The following is a 6,000-nucleotide window of genomic DNA, read 5'->3' as shown; positions in this document are numbered from 1 at the left end:
TTATCACATTTATAATGCCCTTCATGTTTCTAAAAAGTACAGTTTAGAAGCAAATTGTCACCGAATTTTTAAACCTTTTCAAACCCACTCACTCTGTATCTGATAGTGTTGTCAAATCCGGACGGACAACCGTGGTTGGAAGATGGCGACTTTCTTCCGAGCTGCGCATGCGCAAGTTAGCGGGACATCACTGAATTCGTCACTGTATTAATTTTGGTTTTGGATGCAGTAGACCTGCTAGTACTTTGGGTGTAAGTTACGATTTATCCGGACCAATCACGCATGCGCAAACCAATTACGCATGCGCAAGTGAAAGGATTTAAGCGCGCGTGCGCAATATTACGAGAAAACGTTATAATTAGATGCAAAAACGAAGTATCGGATTGGCTAATGATTTGGGACATGTACTGCCCATATCGGAGGGCTGGAGTATCGGATTGGCTAATGGCTTGGGACATGTACTGCCCATATCGGAGGGCTGGATTACGTGACGTCACCAGCAAATTTTAAAAATATATTTTATGGCGTTATGCAGCTTCGTTTATGGATAAAAGTAGGTCACTTTTATATTGTTTATATTTGTGTTTGGAAATGTGGGGTCCGTTTTAAATGAAAATTTAAAAAGTTAGTAATCCTTTAATTGAATTTAAAATTTCCTCTTGTTCAATGGGTGCATTAAGTATCTCAAGTTTCTCTCTATCTAACTTTGGAACCTGTATCCCCTTCCAAAAGTTCTGTTTGTTACTGATATTAATAGTTTGTTTTGAATATATATTCTGAAAATATTGATAAAAAAATATCTTTAATTTCGGTAGGGTTTGTAAATCTTTTCCCATTATTTGTAATAGCACTAATGCATATTTTCTTTTTTGTGTGTGAATTCTCTAGTAAAGCCACCCATTTCATAGTTTTACCATTGAAACTAAGAAAGTCGCCTTCTTTATGTCTTTTTGATACATTTTTTGATTTAAGAAACTATTTCTTTCTAGCTTTGTTTTCTGATACTTTTCCCACAGATTTTCCGATGGATTTTCAGTATACTTTCAGTAGTTATTTCTAAGAGCATTGGACTTGAATTGAATATCTCTAGCTTTCAACCTTTTGCTTCTACACATTTTTTTTCTTTCATGGTTCAGATAGAGCATGCAGTTTTAAGCAACTTTCTTATTTACTCCTATTATCAATTTTTCTTTGTTCTCTTGCTATCTTTATTCAAAAGGAAGGAATGTAAAGCTTACAGGCCAGCCCATTTTAGGTTCAGCACCCTGGATAGTGCTTGCTTATAGGTGACTACATTCAGCCAACCAATAAGCAAACATAACCCAGGTTCTGAACCAAAAATGGGCCGGCTCCTAAGCTTTACATTCCTGCTTTTTAAATAATGATAAGCCCAGTCTAAATCAGCTATTTCAAATGCCGAAATAAGGGTAAACGAGCTACTTGTAAACAATATAATACACTCCAGCAGGTAAAATTGATAATTGGGAACAAATTAAAGAGAACATTTTTGGGTAAACTATCCCTTTAAGATGGCAGACAATAATGGGGGAGGGCTAGAGAGCAGTTTGGGAGGGGTCAGGGAGGTTAGAGGGTAAGGGGGAATCCTGCAGAAAAAAGCCTTACATTTTCATATTGGCAGACTGTTTGCAAGCACAGAAGATGGAAGTGAAGTAGGGAAGAGAGCTGTTTGGGAGGGATCAGGGGGTGGGAAGTGTCAGGTGGTAGAGTAATCTCTACACTAAAGCTAAAATTAACTTTACAAGCTACCTGATTAACCCCTTCACTGCCAGGAATAATAGAAGTGTGGTGCGCAGCTGCAATTAGCTGCCTTCTAATAATCAAAAAGCAATGGCAAAGCCATATATGCCTGCTATTTCTGAACAAGTGGTATGTAAATCATTTCAGTGAGAAACCCAATGTGAAAACATTTTTTTTTTTATTTGATCGCATTTGGCAGGAAAACGGTGGCATGAAATATACCAAAATGGGTCTAGATCAATAGCTTGGGTTGTCTACTTAAAAAAATATATATATATATATAGTTTTGAAAGGTAAATAACAAAAACTATTTCTGTTTAAATTGAGTGATAGCAAAAATGCTAAAAATTGTTAGGTATTTTGGGAAAGTTTTTCTCTGAAAGTCCTGATAGTGAAGGGGTTAAAGCCCAGCGCTGTCAGAATGGCACATCCAAAAGACAGGAAGGGGTTAAATAAATATCTATTTTTGCTTTAAGATGTTAGTTTCATATCTTCCCATCCCTATTGTCCTTACAAAATACTGCTTACATTCTCTCCTGGTATGATAGGTTGGCCAGGAAAATTAGAAATTAAAATCATAAAACCTAGACTAGACAATACTTACCAGGGTTTCCTACCATTTGTTGTCTCTCTGTACCTATGCTATCCAGAACTAGGAATGAGGGGCTCAGGTAAGGGTTATATAGGTAAAGGGGTCATGGTTATTTCTGGCCATGTCCCTCTGGAGAGGAGATCTCAACTAACAAGTATTGTCTAGGTTATAAGCCAAGGTCTGCTCCAAACACGTGCACACTACTGAGCTTACATCCCTGCTTTTCCACAAAATACCAAGAGAAAGAAGAAAATGTGATAATAGAAGTAAAATAAGAAAGTTTAAAATCTCATGAAAGAACATTTTTGGGTTTCATGCTCTGAATCATGATCACTTAGACTTTACGGTCACTTTAAATAGCCATAATAGTTGAAAACAATGACATGCTCTAATATGTTAGAGCATATGACATTTTAAGAATATTAACCCTACACTACTGGTCTCGAGCGGATCAGCGGCGGTTTCTGCTCTGTACAAGCAGTGCTCCGCATGTCCTGAATGGTATTTCTACAGTGTGTAAACACACAGTAATGTAGGGTCAATAGTCTTAATATTACAGGCTCTAATTAGAACATGTTTAGTGAATGGGACTAATGGCGCCACCTGATAGTTAAGAGAACGGCCTATCTATTATATTCTGATATAATAATGGCCTTGGGGTGCTGTGTATTAATATCAAATATTTACAAAAACTGTCAGTGGTGAAGCCACCGGCTAAGTAAGAATACACTTGTTAGCACTCTCTTGTTCCAAAAGGAAATAATAATGTAGTGTGTATATATAGTGTTTGGTGTGGCTGGTTTCCACGGATTTAAATAAAACAAATAAACTTTATTAGACTTATTTATACATGTGATCAATTTAAAAAGACATACAGTGACTTGGACTAGTGAATTATTAAAGGGCACTGGTATGATCAAATTATAGATGCCATGAAACTAGATTATTTTACACTTCAGCATTATATATAATCATCTCAATGGTGCTGCCAAATAGATAAAGCTCCTATATTAGGTAGCTATTATCAGGTATACTATGGTAAATAAAAACCTATATACGTTGGGAGGGTGGAACTGGTAGCCGCCAAGATGGCAGCGTAAATCCGGAGCTCCGTGAACAGAGTCTCTTATATCCCATCCTGTGGCAGCGAACAACAAATAACAGCTGCAATGTACACCAACTACCTCCCTGTGATGCACTCTACCGGCAAAAGGTATTAGAACCGGAATAACGAGCACCTCCAGCACTTTACACACCTAAAAGCGGCATAGTGTCTGTATTAACGACGACACCACCCTGCTTGAAATCCATACACCAGCAAATTCCCCAGCAGCATGACTGTGTAACGAGGGGGAGAGAAACTACCGCATCTAGGATCGACAACCCAATGGTGCAATAACACCTACAGCCCGGTAAGGTAGGCCACAATCAAATACCAAGCGCCACGCTCCACATGGAGCAAGCCCAGTGATCTAAACGCGATTAACAAAGTGCCCGCAAATACTCCACTCTCAACACCCACAAGGACACCACAAAGGGCATTATAAACACCAGATCCTGACCTAATAGAACACCAGCATGCACAAAAACTAGGCCTCCTTACATAACGGCTATATAAATACAGCATAGAAGCATATTGGGCATTATATCCACCAGGCCCTGACTATGCATACCAAATATCGATAAGGCCCATTCAGACAACAGCTACTGGAGCGTTTTGCTAAAACATCCAGCGAAAAAACACCTACATCACCGCTCCAGAAAACAACAGGCCAAACCTTCTAAAAACTTACTGAATCACATCACAGAAAGAGGATCAAAGGGAATTTAAATACTAAGTTACTGGGCCCCTAAAGGAGACACATACACTCCTATTTAGAACTGTCTCTCAACGACTACATAGCAATCGACCGCATATATTTCAGCCCAACGACCACACCTGCACGTGGCAGCATATACACCATTATTGTTCACCTAACAAGCAACTTATTCACCTTACAATGGCATCCAGAAGACCTGCAAAGCAAGACAAGGCCACCAAATCTACAATGTCCAGATCCCATACCGTCTTATTTTAACTCTACAGAACAATCCACATCACCCACGGCTACTACGGAGCTGAAGAAATCTGCACCAAGTCAAGACACTTAGGAGAATGTTGCCCCAACACTCTCCAGTGCTGACACCCCGAACCCTCAATCATTATTATCCCACTTCGCTACAAAGCAAGATATTTCTGAGATTTTCAGAACATACTTATGTGAAGAACTGGCAGAACTGAAACATGATATATCTACCCTAGGTTCCAGAGTTGTTTTACTGGAAGCGAACAATGAAGAAGTGAGAGATGATATTCTTTGTATAGAAGACACAACAACATAACAACAAGACCTTATAGAATCACATGGTAAAAATTTATGACAATTTATGACACTTATGACAGAAGGAAGAACTTACGTCTAAGGGGTATACCTGAATCCATTTTACCACAAGACTTTCCAGAATACCTGCAAGCTCTATTCTCAACACTAAAAGAGTCCTATACGAATGATATCTTGTGGGTAAGGGCACAAAGAGCTCTCCGGCCAAAAACCCCAGACACAGCACCTCCTAGGGACATAATCATCAGGTTTAAAAACTTCCTAGAGAAGGAGATGTTACTCAATCAATCCAGAAAGCTCCAGCCGGCAAAATTCAGAGGAAATGTGATTCAAATATATCAGGCTTATCAACCAGAACTTTACAACAGAGAAAATAATTCTCCCCCTTAATGACACTTCTACGTAATAAAAGGATTCCGTATCGATGGGGATTCCCTACACAAATACTTGTATTTCAGGACAATAAACAATTCTTCTGCAAGAACCCTTGGGATATCACTCCATTCTGCAGAGATCTGGGACTTGACCCACCTGAGGAACCACCACTTCTACCTCCACGCAACAAACACTGAAGATAGCGGAAGCTAGTCTTGAAAGATGGCAAACTAAATTACCTTGCAAAAATAAAACCACCTCCTCTGCTTCAAAAGGGGACAAGCACGCACAATCTCCTAGATCTCCACACACAACTGATTCTGAAGCAAACAGACAAACACAATCACCCTAACAGGTATTGTGCTCCTGACGAGAAGACACCTGAAACCAGAGGGACTTTTCCCATCTCAGGTAATATGCTTTCATTCCAATCCTTTCAAGCAGCTGATACAGTAATGTATCACCTCTGTGTGATACTTTGGCAACACCCAGAACAGTAATACCTACTTTCACTTACACCTCTGATGAGGAAGCAGAGACTATGTGACTGTTCACCCCTATTTGTTCATTTTCTTTTTATGTCTGATTTCAGACTGAGAGATATGTTTTTGTTTTATTATCTTGGTTTTTATCTTAACTGTTTATATCTGTATTTTTGCCTTTATATTAAAGGGACAGTCTACACCAGAATTGTTTTTGTTTTAAAAGATAGATAATCCCTTTATTACCTATTCCCCACTTTTGCATAACCTACACAGTTATATTTATATACTTTTTACCTCTGTGATTATCTTGTATTTAAGCCTCTGCAAACTGCCCCTTTATTTCACTTCTTTTGACAGACTTGCAGTTTAGCCAATCAATGCTGGCTCCCAGGTAACTTCACGTGCATGA

This window comes from Bombina bombina, chromosome 2, assembly GCF_027579735.1.
Source record: "Bombina bombina isolate aBomBom1 chromosome 2, aBomBom1.pri, whole genome shotgun sequence".
NCBI classification, from domain to species: domain Eukaryota; kingdom Metazoa; phylum Chordata; class Amphibia; order Anura; family Bombinatoridae; genus Bombina; species Bombina bombina.
Note: the sequence above shows the minus strand (reverse complement) of the source record.